Source organism: Somniosus microcephalus, chromosome 6, assembly GCF_052327205.1.
Source record: "Somniosus microcephalus isolate GS21.2 chromosome 6, FLI_Smic_1.0, whole genome shotgun sequence".
Taxonomy (NCBI): Eukaryota; Metazoa; Chordata; class Chondrichthyes; order Squaliformes; family Somniosidae; genus Somniosus; species Somniosus microcephalus.
The window spans coordinates 125611429-125631102 of record NC_140992.1 but is presented as its reverse complement, the minus strand read 5'-3'; positions in this window follow the sequence as shown (position 1 = coordinate 125631102).

Genomic DNA, 19674 nt, shown 5'->3' with positions numbered 1-19674 from the left:
GACACACACAAAAACCAACAAACACAAACACCGACACACACAAACACCAACACACACAGACACCGACACACACAAACACCAACACACACAAACACCGACACACACAAACATCTACACACACAAACACCGACACACACAAACACCGACACACACAAGCACCTACACACATGGACAACTACACACACAAACACCGACACACAAAAAAACCAACACACACAGACACCGACACACACGAACACCTACACACACAAATACCGACACACACAAACACCGACACACACGGACACCTACACACACAAGCATTTACACGCACAAACACCTACACACAAAAACAGCTACACACATAAACACCAACACACACAAACACCTACACACACAAACACCGACAGACACAAACACCTACACACACAAACAGCTACACAGACAAACACCGACACACACAAACACCGACACACACAAACACCGACACACACAAACACCTACACACACAAATACCTACACACACACACACCGACACGCACACACCTACACCCTCACACACCTACACACACCAACACCTACACACACAAACACCGACAGACACAAACACCTACACACACAAACAGCTACACACACAAACACCGACACACACAAACACCAACACACACAAACACATACACAAACAAACACCTACACACACAAACACCGACACACACAAACACCTAAACACACAAATACCTACACACACACACACCGACACACACACACCTACATCCTCACACACTGACACATACAAACACCTGCACACACACGCACACCGACACACACATGCACCTACACACACAAACATCTACACACACAAACACCTACACACACAAACACCGACACACACAAGCACCTGCACACATGGACAACTACACACACAAACACCAACACACACAAAAACCAACACACACAGACACCGACACACACGAACACCTACACACACAAATACCGACACACACAAACACCGACACACACGAACACCTACATACACAAACAGCGACACACACAAACACCTACACACACAAACACCGACACACACAAACACCGACACACACAAACAACGACACACACAAACACCAACACACACAATCACCGACACACAAAAACACCAACACACAAAAACACCAACATACACAAACACCTACACACACAATCACCTACACACACAAAAACCTACACACACAAATACCTACACACACAAACACCGACACACACAAACACCAAAACACACAAACACCGACACACACAAACAACTACATACACAAGCACCGACACACACAAACACCGACACACACAAACACCGACACACACAAACAGCGACACACACAAACACCTACACACACAAACACCGACACACACAAACACCGACACACACAAACTCCTACACACACAAACACCGACACACACAAACACCGACACACACAAACACCTACACACACAAAAACCAACACACACAAACACCGACACACACAAACACTGACACACACAGACACCGACACACACAAACACAAACACACACAAACACCGACACACACAAACACCGACACACGCAAACACCGACACACATGAACACCGACACACACAAACACCTACACACAAAAACACCAACACACTCAAAAACCTACACACACAAACACCGACAGACACAAACAACAATACACACAAACTCCTACACACACAAACACCGACACACACAAACACCGACACACACAAAAAGCTACACACACAAACACCGACACACACAAACACCTACGCACACAAACACCGACACACATAAACACCGACACACACAAACACCTACAAAAACAAACACCTACACACACAAACACCAGCACATACAAACACCTACACACACAAATACCTACACACACACACACCGACACACACACACCTACACCCTCACACACTGACACACACAAACACCGACACACACTACACCAACACACACAAACACCTATACACACAAACACCGACACACACAAACACCTACACACAAAAACAGCTACACACACAAACACCTACACACACCAACACCGACACACACAAACACCGACACACACAAACACCTACACACACAAACACCGACACACACAAACTTCGTCACACACAAACACCTACACACACAAACACCTACACACACAAACACCGACAGACACAAACACCTACACACACAAACAGCTACACAGACAAACACAGACACACACAAACACCGACACACACAAACACCGACACACACAAATACATACACAAACAAACACCTACACACACAAATACCTACACACACACATACCGACACACACACACCTACACCCTCACACACCTACACACACCAACACCTACACACACAAACATCGTCAGACACAAACACCTACACACACAAACAGCTACACACACAAACACCGACACACACAAACACCGACACACACAAACACCTACACAAACAAACACCTACACACACAAACACCGACACACACAAACACCTACACACACAAATACCTACACACACACACACCGACACACACACACCTACATCCTCACACACTGACACATACAAACACCTGCACACACACACACACCGACACACACATACACCTACACACACAAACATCTACACACACAAACATCTACACACACAAACACCTACACACACAAGCACCTACACACATGGACAACTACATACACAAACACCGACACACACAAAAACCAACACACACAGACACCGACACACACGAACACCTACACACACAAACACCGACACACACAAACACACACACACACAAATACCGACACACACAAACACCGACACACACGAACACCTACATACACAAACAGCGACACACACAAACACCTACACACACAAACACCGACACACACAAACACCGACACACACAAACAACGACACACACAAACACCAACACACACAAACACCGACACAAAAAAACACCAACACACAAAAACACCAACATACACAAACACCTACACACACAATCACCAACACACACAAACACCTACACACACAAATATCTACAAACACAAACACCGACACACACAAACACCAACACACACAAACACCGACACACACAAACAACGACACACACAAGCACCGACACACACAAACACCGACACACACAAACACCGACACACACAAACACCGACACACAGAAACACCTACACACACAAACACCGACACACATAAACACCGACACACACAAACTCCGACACACACAAACACCGACACACACAAACACCGACACACACAAACACCTACACACACAAAAACCAACACACACAAACACCGACACACACAAACACTGACACACACAGACACCGACACACACAAACACAAACACACACAAACACCGACACACACAAACACCTACACACGCAAACACCGACACACATGAACACCGACACACACAAACACCTACACACAAAAGCACCAACACACACAAAAACCTACACACACAAACACCGACACACACAAACAACAATACACACAAACTCGTACACACACAAACACCGACACACACAAACACATACACACACAAACAGGTACACACACAAACACCTACACGCACAAACACTGACACACACAAACACCGACACACACAAACAGCTACACACACAAACACCGACACACACAAACACCAACACACACAAACACATACACAAACAAACACCTACACACACAAACACCGACACACACAAACACCAACACACACAAACACATACACAAACAAACACCTACACACACAAACACCGACACACACAAACACCTAAACACACAAATACCTACACACACACACACCGACACACACACACCTACATCCTCACACACTGACACATACAAACACCTGCACACACACGCACACCGACACACACATGCACCTACACACACAAACATCTACACACACAAACACCTACACACACAAACACCGACACACACAAGCACCTGCACACATGGACAACTACACACACAAACACCAACACACACAAAAACCAACACACACAGACACCGACACACACGAACACCTACACACACAAATACCGACACACACAAACACCGACACACACGAACACCTACATACACAAACAGCGACACACACAAACACCTACACACACAAACACCGACACACACAAACACCGACACACACAAACAACGACACACACAAACACCAACACACACAATCACCGACACACAAAAACACCAACACACAAAAACACCAACATACACAAACACCTACACACACAATCACCTACACACACAAAAACCTACACACACAAATACCTACACACACAAACACCGACACACACAAACACCAAAACACACAAACACCGACACACACAAACAACTACATACACAAGCACCGACACACACAAACACCGACACACACAAACACCGACACACACAAACAGCGACACACACAAACACCTACACACACAAACACCGACACACACAAACACCGACACACACAAACTCCTACACACACAAACACCGACACACACAAACACCGACACACACAAACACCTACACACACAAAAACCAACACACACAAACACCGACACACACAAACACTGACACACACAGACACCGACACACACAAACACAAACACACACAAACACCGACACACACAAACACCGACACACGCAAACACCGACACACATGAACACCGACACACACAAACACCTACACACAAAAACACCAACACACTCAAAAACCTACACACACAAACACCGACAGACACAAACAACAATACACACAAACTCCTACACACACAAACACCGACACACACAAACACCGACACACACAAAAAGCTACACACACAAACACCGACACACACAAACACCTACGCACACAAACACCGACACACATAAACACCGACACACACAAACACCTACAAAAACAAACACCTACACACACAAACACCAGCACATACAAACACCTACACACACAAATACCTACACACACACACACCGACACACACACACCTACACCCTCACACACTGACACACACAAACACCGACACACACTACACCAACACACACAAACACCTATACACACAAACACCGACACACACAAACACCTACACACAAAAACAGCTACACACACAAACACCTACACACACCAACACCGACACACACAAACACCGACACACACAAACACCTACACACACAAACACCGACACACACAAACTTCGTCACACACAAACACCTACACACACAAACACCTACACACACAAACACCGACAGACACAAACACCTACACACACAAACAGCTACACAGACAAACACAGACACACACAAACACCGACACACACAAACACCGACACACACAAATACATACACAAACAAACACCTACACACACAAATACCTACACACACACATACCGACACACACACACCTACACCCTCACACACCTACACACACCAACACCTACACACACAAACATCGTCAGACACAAACACCTACACACACAAACAGCTACACACACAAACACCGACACACACAAACACCGACACACACAAACACCTACACAAACAAACACCTACACACACAAACACCGACACACACAAACACCTACACACACAAATACCTACACACACACACACCGACACACACACACCTACATCCTCACACACTGACACATACAAACACCTGCACACACACACACACCGACACACACATACACCTACACACACAAACATCTACACACACAAACATCTACACACACAAACACCTACACACACAAGCACCTACACACATGGACAACTACATACACAAACACCGACACACACAAAAACCAACACACACAGACACCGACACACACGAACACCTACACACACAAACACCGACACACACAAACACACACACACACAAATACCGACACACACAAACACCGACACACACGAACACCTACATACACAAACAGCGACACACACAAACACCTACACACACAAACACCGACACACACAAACACCGACACACACAAACAACGACACACACAAACACCAACACACACAAACACCGACACAAAAAAACACCAACACACAAAAACACCAACATACACAAACACCTACACACACAATCACCAACACACACAAACACCTACACACACAAATATCTACAAACACAAACACCGACACACACAAACACCAACACACACAAACACCGACACACACAAACAACGACACACACAAGCACCGACACACACAAACACCGACACACACAAACACCGACACACACAAACACCGACACACAGAAACACCTACACACACAAACACCGACACACATAAACACCGACACACACAAACTCCGACACACACAAACACCGACACACACAAACACCGACACACACAAACACCTACACACACAAAAACCAACACACACAAACACCGACACACACAAACACTGACACACACAGACACCGACACACACAAACACAAACACACACAAACACCGACACACACAAACACCTACACACGCAAACACCGACACACATGAACACCGACACACACAAACACCTACACACAAAAGCACCAACACACACAAAAACCTACACACACAAACACCGACACACACAAACAACAATACACACAAACTCGTACACACACAAACACCGACACACACAAACACATACACACACAAACAGGTACACACACAAACACCTACACGCACAAACACTGACACACACAAACACCGACACACAGAAACACCTACACACACAAACACCTACACACACAAACACCGACACACACAAACACCGACACACACAAACACCTACACACACAAATACCTACACACACACACACCGACACACACACACCTACACCCTCACACACTGACACACACAAACACCGACACACACTACACCAACACACACAAACACCTACACACTCAAAAACCGACACACACAAACACCTACACACAAAAACAGCTACACACACAAACACCTACACACACCAACACCGACACACACAAACACCGACACACACAAACACCTACACACACAAACACCGACACACACAAACTCCGACACACACAAACACCTACACACACAAACACTGACACACACAAACACCTACACACAAAAACAGCTACACACACAAATACCTACACACACAAACACCTACACACACAAACACCTACACACACAAACACTGACAGACACAAACACCTACACACACATACAGCTACACACACAAACACCGACACACACAAACACCGACACACACAAACACATACACAAACAAACACCTACACACACAAACACCGACACACACAAACACCTACACACACAACTACCTACACACACACACACCGACACACACACACCTACACCCTCACACACTGACACATATAAACACCTACACACACACACACACACCGTCACACACATACACCTACACACACAAACATCTACACACACAAACACCTACACACACAAACACCGACACACACAAACACCTACACACATGAACAACTACACACACAAACACCGACACACACAAAAACCAACACACACAAACACCGACACACACTAACACCGACACACACAAACAACGACACACACAAACACCAATACACACAAACACCGACACACAAAAACACCAACACACACAAACACCAACATACACAAACACCTACACACACAATCACCTACACACACAGACACCTACACACACAAACACCAACACACAGAAACACCGACACATACAAACACCAACACACACAAACACCGACACACACAAACAACTACACACACAAGCACCGACACACACAAACACCGACACACACAAACACCGACACACACAAACACATACACAAACAAACACCTACACACACATACACCGACACACACAAACACCTACACACACAAATACCTACACACACACACACCGACACATACACACCTACACCCTCACACACTGACACATACAAACACCTACACACACACACACACCGTCACACACATACACCTACACACACAAACATCTACACACACAAACACCTACACACACAAACACGGACACACACAAACACCTACACACATGGACAATTACACACACAAACACCGACACACACAAAAACCAACACACACAAACACCGACACACACGAAGACCTACGCACACAAACACCGACACACACAAACACATACACACACAAATACCGACACACAAAACACCGACACACACGAACACCTACACACACAAACAGCGACACACACAAACACCTACACAGACAAACACCGACACACACAAATACCGACACACACAAACAACGACTCACACAAACACCAACACACACAAACACCGACACACAAAAACACCAACGCACAAAAACACCAACATACACAAACACCTACACACACAATCACCTACACACACAAACACCTACACACACAAACACCGACACACACAAACACCAATACACACAAACTCCTACACACACAAACACCGACACACACAAACACATACACACACAAACAGGTACACACACAAACACCTACACACACAAACACTTACACACACAAACACCGACACACACAAACACCTACACACACAAACACCTACACACACAAACACCGACACACACAAACACCGACACACACAAACAACTACACAAACAAACACGTACACACACAAACACCAACACATAAAACACCTACACACACAAATACCTACACACACACACCGACACACACACCTACACCCTCACACACTGACACACACAAACACCGACACACACTACAGCAACACACACAAACACCTACACACACAAACACCAACACACACAAACACCTACACACAAAAATAGCTACACACACAAACACCTACACACACAAACACCGACACACACAAACACCGACACACACAAACACCGACACACACAGACACTGACACACACAAACACCAACACACACAAACACCGACACACACAAACACCTACACACACAAACACCGACACACATGAACACCGACACACACAAACACATACACAAACAAACACCTACACACACAAACACCGACAAACACAAACACCTACACACACAAAAGCCTACACACACACACCGACACACACACACCTACACCCTCACACACTGACACAGACAAACACCAACACACACTACACCAACACACACAAAAACCTACACACACAAACACCGACACACACAAACACCTACACACAAAAACAGCGACACACACAAACACCGACACACACAAACACCTACACACAAAAACAGCGACACACACATACACCTACACACACAAACATGTACACACACAAACACCTACACACACAAACACCGACACACACAAAAACCTACACACATGAACAACGACACACACAAACACCGACACACACAAAAACCAACACACACAAACACCGACACAGACGAACACCTACACACACAAACACCGACACACACAAACACATACACACACAAATACCGACACACACAAACACCGACACACACGAACATCTACACACAAAAACCGCGACACACACAATCACCTACACACACAAACACTGACAAACACTAACACCGACACACACAAACAACGACACACACAAACACCAACACACACAAACACCGACACACAAAAACACCAACACACACAAACACCAACATACACAAACACCTACACACACAATCACTGACACACACAAACACCTACACACACAAACACCTACACACACAAACACCGACACACACAAACACCAACACACTCAAACACCGACACACACAAACAACTACACACACAAGCACTGACACACACAAACACCGACACACAGAAACACCGACACACACAAACATCGACACACACAAACACCGACACACACAAACACCGACACACACAAACACCGACACACACAAACACCTATACACACAAACACCGACACACACAAACACCGACACACACAAAAACCAACACACACTAACACCGACACACACAAACACCGACACACACAGACACCGACACACACAAACACCAACACACACAAACACCGACACACACAAAGACCTACACACACAAACACCGACACACATGAACACCGACACACACAAACACCTACACACAAAAACACCGACACACACAAACACCTACAGAAACAAAAACCGACACACACAAGCACCAATACACACAAACTCCTACACACAAAAACACCGACACACACAAACACCTACACACACAAACAGGTACACACACAAACACCTACACACACAAACACTTACACACACAAACACCTACACACAAAAACAGCTACACACACAAACACCAACACACACAAACATCTACACACACAAACACCGACAGACACAAACACCTACACACACAAACAGCTACACAGACAAACACCGACACACACAAACAATGACACACACAAACACCGACACACACAAACACCTACATACACAAATACCTACACACACACACACCGACACACACACACCTACACCCTCACACACCTACACACACCAACACCTACACACACAAACACCGACAGACACAAACACCTACACACACAAACAGCTACACACACAAACACCGACACACACAAACACCGACACACACAAACACATACACAAACAAACACCTACACACACAAACACCGACACACTCAAACACCTAAACACACAAATACCTACACACACACACACCGACACACACACACCTACATCCTCACACACTGACACATACAAACACCTGCACACACACATACACCGACACACACATGCCCCTACACACACAAACATGTACACACACAAACACCTACACACACAAACAACGACACACACAAGCACCTACACACATGGACAACTACACACACAAACACCGACACACACAAAAACCAACACACACAGACACCGACACACACGAACACCTACACACACAAATAGCGACACACACAAACACCGACACACACGAACACCTACATACACAAACAGCGACACACACAAACACCTACACACACAAACAACGACACACACAAACACCAACACACACAAACACCGACACACAAAAACACCAACACACAAAAACACCAACATACACAAACACCTACACACACAATCACCTACACACACAAAAACCGACACACACAAATACCTACACACACAAACACCGACACACACAAACACCAACACACACAAACACCGACACACACAAACACCGACACACACAAACACCTACACACACAAACACCGACACACACAAACATCGACACACACAAACTCCTACACACACAAACACCGACACACACAAACACCGACACACACAAACACCTACACACACAAAAACCAACACACACAAACACCGACACACACAAACACTGACACACACAGACACCGACACACACAAACACAAACACACACAAACACCGACACACTCAAACACCTACACACGCAAACCCCGACACACATGAACACCGACACACACAAACACCTACACACAAAAACACCGACACACACAAACACCTACACACACAAACACCGACACACACAAACTCCGTCACACACAAACACCAACACACACAAACACCGACACACAAAAACACCAACACACACAAACACCAACATACACAAACACCTACACACACAATCACTGACACACACAAACACCTACACACACAAACACCTACACACACAAACACCGACACACACAAACACCAACACACTCAAACACCGACACACACAAACAACTACACACACAAGCACTGACACACACAAACACCGACACACAGAAACACCGACACACACAAACATCGACACACACAAACACCGACACACACAAACACCGACACACACAAACACCGACACACACAAACACCTATACACACAAACACCGACACACACAAACACCGACACACACAAAAACCAACACACACTAACACCGACACACACAAACACCGACACACACAGACACCGACACACACAAACACCAACACACACAAACACCGACACACACAAAGACCTACACACACAAACACCGACACACATGAACACCGACACACACAAACACCTACACACAAAAACACCGACACACACAAACACCTACAGAAACAAAAACCGACACACACAAGCACCAATACACACAAACTCCTACACACAAAAACACCGACACACACAAACACCTACACACACAAACAGGTACACACACAAACACCTACACACACAAACACTTACACACACAAACACCTACACACAAAAACAGCTACACACACAAACACCAACACACACAAACATCTACACACACAAACACCGACAGACACAAACACCTACACACACAAACAGCTACACAGACAAACACCGACACACACAAACAATGACACACACAAACACCGACACACACAAACACCTACATACACAAATACCTACACACACACACACCGACACACACACACCTACACCCTCACACACCTACACACACCAACACCTACACACACAAACACCGACAGACACAAACACCTACACACACAAACAGCTACACACACAAACACCGACACACACAAACACCGACACACACAAACACATACACAAACAAACACCTACACACACAAACACCGACACACTCAAACACCTAAACACACAAATACCTACACACACACACACCGACACACACACACCTACATCCTCACACACTGACACATACAAACACCTGCACACACACATACACCGACACACACATGCCCCTACACACACAAACATGTACACACACAAACACCTACACACACAAACAACGACACACACAAGCACCTACACACATGGACAACTACACACACAAACACCGACACACACAAAAACCAACACACACAGACACCGACACACACGAACACCTACACACACAAATAGCGACACACACAAACACCGACACACACGAACACCTACATACACAAACAGCGACACACACAAACACCTACACACACAAACAACGACACACACAAACACCAACACACACAAACACCGACACACAAAAACACCAACACACAAAAACACCAACATACACAAACACCTACACACACAATCACCTACACACACAAAAACCGACACACACAAATACCTACACACACAAACACCGACACACACAAACACCAACACACACAAACACCGACACACACAAACACCGACACACACAAACACCTACACACACAAACACCGACACACACAAACATCGACACACACAAACTCCTACACACACAAACACCGACACACACAAACACCGACACACACAAACACCTACACACACAAAAACCAACACACACAAACACCGACACACACAAACACTGACACACACAGACACCGACACACACAAACACAAACACACACAAACACCGACACACTCAAACACCTACACACGCAAACCCCGACACACATGAACACCGACACACACAAACACCTACACACAAAAACACCGACACACACAAACACCTACACACACAAACACCGACACACACAAACTCCGTCACACACAAACACCTACACACACAAACACCTACACACACAAACACCGACAGACACAAACACCTACACACACAAACAGCTACACAGACAAACACCGACACACACAAACACCGACACACACAAACACCGACACACACAAACACATACACAAACAAACACCGACACACACAAACACCGACACACATAAACACCTACACACACAAGTACCTACACACACACACACCGACACACACACACCTACACCCTCACACACCTACACACACCAACACCAACACACACAAACACCGACAGACACAAACACCTACACACACAAACAGCTACACACACAAACACCGACACACACAAACACCGACACACACAAACACATACACAAACAAACACCTACACACACAAACACCGACACACACAAACACCTACACACACAAATACCTACACACACACACACCGACACACACACACCTACATCCTCACACACTGACACATACAAACACCTGCACACACACACACACCGACACACACATACACATACACACACAAACATCTACACACACAAACACCTACACACACAAACACCGATACACACAAGCACCTACACACATGGACAACTACACACACAAACACCGACACACACAAAAACCAACACACACAGACACCGACTCACACGAACACCTAAACACACAAACACCGACAAACACAAACACATACACACACAAATACCGACACACACAAACACCGACACACACGAACACCTACATACACAAACAGCGACACACACAAACACCTACACACACAAACACCGACACACACAAACACCGACACACACAAACAAAGACACACACAAACACCAACACACACAAACACCGACACACAAAAACACCAACACACAAAAACACCAACATACACAAACACCTACACACACAAACACCGACACACACAAACACCGACACACACAAACACCTACACACACAAAAACCAACACACACAATCACCGACACACACAAACACTGACACAGACAGACACCGACACACACAAACACAAACACACACAAACACCGACACACACAAACACCTACAAACGCAAACACCGACACACATGAACACCGACACACACAAACACCTACACACAAAAGCACCAACACACACAAAGACCTACACACACAAACACCGACACACACAAACAACAATACACACAAACTCGTACACACACAAACACCGACACACACAAACACATACACACACAAACAGGTACACCCACAATCACCTACACACACAAACACTTGCACACACAAACACCGACACACAGAAACACCTACACACACAAACACCTACACACACAAACACCGACACACATAAACACCGACACACACAACCACCTACACAAACAAACACCTACACACACAAACACCAGCACACACAAACACCTACACACACAAATACCTACACACACACACACCGACACACACACACCTACACCCTCACACACTGACACACACAAACACCGACACACACTACACCAACACACACAAACACCTACACACACAAACACCGACACACACAAACACCTACACACAAAAACAGCTACACACACAAACACCTACACACACCAACACCGACACACACAAACACCGACACACACAAACACCTACACACACAAACACCGACACACACAAACTCCGACACACACAAACACCTACACACACAAACACCGACACACACAAACACCTACACACAAAAACAGCTACACACACAAACACCTACACACACAAACACCTACACACACAAACACCTACACACACAAACACCGACAGACACAAACACGTACACACACATACAGCTACACACACAAACACCGACACACACAAACACCGACACACACAAACACATACACAAACAAACACCTACACACACAAACACCGACACACACAAACACCTACACACACAAATACCTACACACACACACAACGACACACACACACCTACACCCTCACACACTGACACATATAAACACCTACACACACACACACACTGTCACACACATACACCTACACACACAAACATCTACACCCACAAACACCTACACACACAAACACCGACACACACAAACACCTACACACATGAACAACTACAAACACAAACACCGACACACACAAAAACCAACACACACAAAAACCGACACACACTAACACCGACACACACAAACAACGACACACACAAACACCAACACACACAAACACCGACACACAAAAACACCAACACACACAAACACCAACATACACAAACACCTACACACACAATCACCTACATACACAAACACCAACACACAGAAACACCGACACATACAAACACCGACACACACAAACACCGACACACACAAACACATACACAAACAAACACCTACACACACAAACACCGACACACACAAACACCTACACACACAAATACCTACACACACACACACCGACACACACACACCTACACCCTCACACACTGACACATACAAACACCTACACACACACACACACCGACACACACATACACCTACACACACAAACATCTACACACACAAACACCTACACACACAAACACGGACACACACAAACACCTACACACATGCACAATTACACACACAAACACCGACACACACAAAAACCAACACACACAAACACCGACACACACGAACACCTACGCACACAAACACCGACACACACAAACACATACACACACAAATACCGACACACAAAACACCGACACACACGAACACCTACACACATAAACAGCGACACACACAAACACCTACACAGACAAACACCGACACACACAAATACCGACACACACAAACAACGACTCACACAAACACCAACACACACAAACACCGACACACAAAAACAACAACACACAAAAACACCAACATACACAAACACCTACACACACAATCACCTACACACACAAACACCTACACACACAAACACCGACACACACAAACACCTACACACGCAAACACCGACACACATGAACACCGACACACACAAACACCAACACACAAAAACACCAACACACACAAACACCTACACACACAAACACCGACACACACAAACACCAATACACACAAACTCCTACACACACAAACACCGACACACACAAACACATACACACACAAACAGGTACACACACAAACACCTACACACACAAACACTTACACACACAAACACCGACACACACAAACACATACAGACACAAACACCTACACACACAAACACCGACACACACAAACACCGACACACACAAACAACTACACAAACAAACACGTACACACACAAACACCAACACATAAAACACCTACACACACAAATACCTACACACACACACACCGACACACACACCTACACCCTCACACACTGACACACACAAACACCGACACACACTACACCAACACACACAAACACCTACACACACAAACACCAACACACACAAACACCTACAAACAAAAACAGCTACACACACAAACACCTACACACACAAACACCGACACACACAAACACCGACACACACAAACACCGACACACACAGACACTGACACACACAAACACCAACACACACAAACACCGACACACACAAACACCTACACACACAAACACCGACACACATGAACACCGACACACACAAACACATACACAAACAAACACCTACACACACAAACACCGACACACACAAACACCTACACACACAAATGCCTACACACACACACTGACACACACACACCTACACCCTCACACACTGACACAGACAAACACCTGCACACACACACACACACCGACACACACATACACCTACACACACAAACATGTACACACACAAACACCTACACACACAAACACCGACACACACAAACACCTACACATATGAGCAACTACACACACAAACACCGACACGCACAAAAACCAACACACACAAACACCGACACTCACGAACACCTACACACACAAACACCGACACACACAAACACATACACACACAAATACCGACACGCACAAACACCGACACACACAGACAACGACACACACAAACACCAACACACACAAACACCGACACACAAAAACACCAACACACACAAACACCAACATACACAAACACCTGCACACACAATCACCTACACATACAAACACCTACACACACAAACACCGACACACACAAACACCGACACACACAAACACCAACACACACAAACACTGACACACACAAACAACTACACACACAAGCACTGACACACACAAACACCGACACACAGAAACACCGACACACACAAACACCGACACACACAAACACCTACACACACAAACACCGACACACACAAACACCGACACACACAAACACCTATACACATAAACACCGACACACACAAACACCGACACACACAAAAACTGACACACACAAAAACCAACGCACACAAACACCGACACACACAAACACCGACACACACAGACACCGACACACACAAACACCAACACACATAAACACCGACACACACAAACACCTACACACACAAACACCGACACACATGAACACCGACACACACAAACACCTACACACAAAAACAACGACACACACAAACACCTACACACAAAAACACCGACACACACAAACACCAATACACACAAACTCCTACACACACAAACACCGACACACACAAACACCTACACACACAAACGGGTACACACACAAACACCTACACACACAAACACTTACACACACAAACACCGACACACACAAACACCTACACACACAAACACTGACACACACAAACACCGACACACACAAACACCGACACACAAAAACACCAACACACAAACACCTACACACACAAACACCGACAGACACAAACACCAACACACAAAAACAGCTACACACACAAACACCAACACACACAAACACCTACACACACAAACACCGACACACACAAACACCGACACACACAAACACCTACACACAAAAACAGCTACACACACAAACACCTACACACACCAACACCTACACACACAAACACCGACAGACACAAACACCTACACACACAAACAGCTACACACACAAACACCGACACACACAATCACCTACACACACAAATACCTGCACACACACACCGACACACACACACCTACACCCTCACACACTGACACATACAAACACCTACACACACACACACACCGACACACACATACACCTACACACACAAACACCTACACACACAAACACCTACACACACAAACACCGTCACACACAAACACCTACACACATGGACAACTACACACACAAACACCGACACACACGAAAACCAACACACACAGACACCGACACACACGAACACCTACACACACAAACACCGACACACACAAACACATACACACACAAATACTGACACACACAAACATCGACACACACGAACACCTACACACATAAACAGCGACACACACAAACACCTACACACACAACACCGACACACACAAACACCGACACACACAAACAACGACACACACAAACACCAACACACACAAACACCGACACACAAAAACACCAACACACAAAAACACTAACATACACAAACACCTACACACACAATCACCTACACACACAAACACCTACACACACAAATACCTACACACACAAACACCGACACACACAAACACCGACACACACAAACACCGACACACACAAACAACTACACACACAAGCACCGACACACACAAACACCGACACACACAAACACCTACACACACAAACACCGACACACACAAACACCTACACACACAAACACCGACACACACAATCACCGACACACACAAACACCTACACACACAAACACCAACACACACAAACACCGACACACACAAACACCTACACACACAAAAACCAACACACACAAACACCGACACACACAAACACTGACACACACAGACACCGACACACACAAACACAAACACACACAAACACTGACACACACAAACACCTACACACGCAAACACCGACACACATGAACACCGACCCACACAAACACCTACACACAAAAACACCAACACACACAAAAACCTACACACACAAACACCGACACACACAAACACCAATACACACAAACTCCTACACACACAAACACCGACACAAACAAACACATACACACACAAACAGGTACACACACA